We start from the raw sequence: 2,500 nt of genomic DNA on the forward strand, positions 1-2,500 counted from the left end.
TTGATAAACTCATATAAATACAGAAACGCACACACATGTGCACACTCATACATACACACATGCATGTACAACTGACTCGCATACACACACGAACATATTAATGCTTGTTTTCATGTTAGGTTATATATGAAAACAATTTTACGTTAGACTTAAGAACTACTCAATAATTTTAGTTTATTAAACTTCCACAAGGAAAAAATTTCGAGTTACTTCGAACTTTATGCTTGCCTTCGTCATATTGCGTCTCTCTCTTTTTATTTCTCTCTCTCGCTGTATGTATATATATGTATATATATATACATATATACATATATACATACATATATATGTATGTATATATACACACACATGTATATATATACATAATACGTACATATATATATAATACATATATACTTACATATATATATATATACATATATGCATGTATATATATATATATATATATATATATATATATATATATATATATATATATATATATATATATATACATACATATATACATGTATATATACACACGCACACACATATATATATACATATATGTACATACATTCATATATATATATATATACATATATATACATACATTCTGTGGCAAGGTATGGATGGATTCCGGAGTACCGAGAAAATTATGTATAAATATATCAAATTAAGAATTCTACGAGGTATAGTACAATGCAAAATACCAAACGGAACCTCACCTCTTATATCTCATCTTTCTTCCTCCTTTAACGCCTATGTGATATAATTCTTGGGAGAGAATACATTTGCGGCTGAAGATAGCTTTATATTGTCAATTATACTCTGATGTAACAACTTTAAAGCTTGAAACACGTGTACCGCAGAATCCTTTGTGTTTTTGTTTTTATTTTTGCATTTACAATTTATATATATATATATACACTTTATTTAAAAGCAGCAGAAATATAACTGCTGCTTTTAAATAAAGCATATTACTCTACCTCTGGTATTTGAGTACTCTTTTTTCCACCTTGTTGCACATTTCATGTGCTTACTCCGGTATATATATATATATATATATATATATATATATATATATATACATATATACATATATATATATATATACATATATATATATATATATATATATATATATATATATATATATATATATATATATATATATATATATATATATATACATGTGAATCGTTGGCGATTTTTTCCCTTCGTCTTCCTTTTCATTGGACTTTCCTCTGTTTCTGAAGAAGAGCTTTGCTCGAAACATTAAACCATCTTTCTTTCCTTCTCTGAACGTCTGTTGTTTTTTGTGTGTTTGTTCTTCGTTTTTTTTTTTTGAGGGGGGTGGGAATTTACTATATATATATTTACCCTAAAAAGGAGAGAGTTTTATCTTACAAATTCTGAACCCGCAGAGCACTGATCCGGTTTTCACCCATGGTATGCTTAATGCGGCCCTTTTCGCATCCATTATATGTGAATACATACACATGGGTCGTAGGTTATTCATGAAAATTTCATTCTAGTACAGAGTGAAAATAAAATGAATTCGATCTTACATATGTCTGTTCGTTTTCTTTCACTATTGCTAAGCGCTACTAGCCATATGTATAGAGAGTAACCAGATAAAAGAAGTCAAAATGTTCACTACATTAGATGACAGCTGTTTCGTAACCTTTGTTACTAACATAAGTGTGGTTGCATTATCTGTCACTCATATATAAATGAACACACATATGAATACACATATAAACACCCATAAATGTTATTGAGGTGTAGCATAACGAACAGACGATACTTCAGAACATTTTGTAGCAAGATAAACACCAGATTATAGGTGTGTGCATGTGTGTGTATGTGAGTATGTGTGCACGCACGCACACACGTGCATGCACACTCATGCACAGACACATGTGAAGATACATGGCCTAGTGGTTAGAGTGTTTCACCCTAACCTGGACTGAGTGGTGCATTGTGTTCTTGCGCAAACAGTTCATCTCCCGTTGCTGTACGCTTACTTCGACACCTGACGTGTTGTACTCAGTGCACCTCCTCAGGCAGCATTGTTTCCATTGTTGAGAGTAAGCTAATGAACATCACATCCATTTGATCACTATAAACAAATCATATGTGCTGGGTCTTCAACATGAAATTGCAGAACCGTATTTCACAGACTACGAATGACAACCATTATATATACGCACACAAAAATATATACGCGTGCTTGTAGATGTGTATGTTTATATCATTATACTGTTTACATAACTGACATTTTCCTTCCAGAAAATCAAAGACAAATGACTGTTTCTAAATGGCATATCAAATCCAGAGAATCCCCTGTTCTTGTGATTGAGATTCGTTGTATTGCTGAGTCAGTCGTAATTGTCCCTAGGCAATTATTTACCTCTTCTCAAAGTAATAATATTTTTCATCTTTTCTCGTTTACCTGTTTCAGTCTCTGGAGTGCGGCCATGCTGGTGCACGACGTTGAAAAGTTTAGTCGAAGGAA

Source organism: Octopus bimaculoides, chromosome 13 (genome assembly GCF_046866305.1).
Source record: "Octopus bimaculoides isolate indiv1 chromosome 13, ASM4686630v1, whole genome shotgun sequence".
NCBI lineage: Eukaryota > Metazoa > Mollusca > Cephalopoda > Octopoda > Octopodidae > Octopus > Octopus bimaculoides.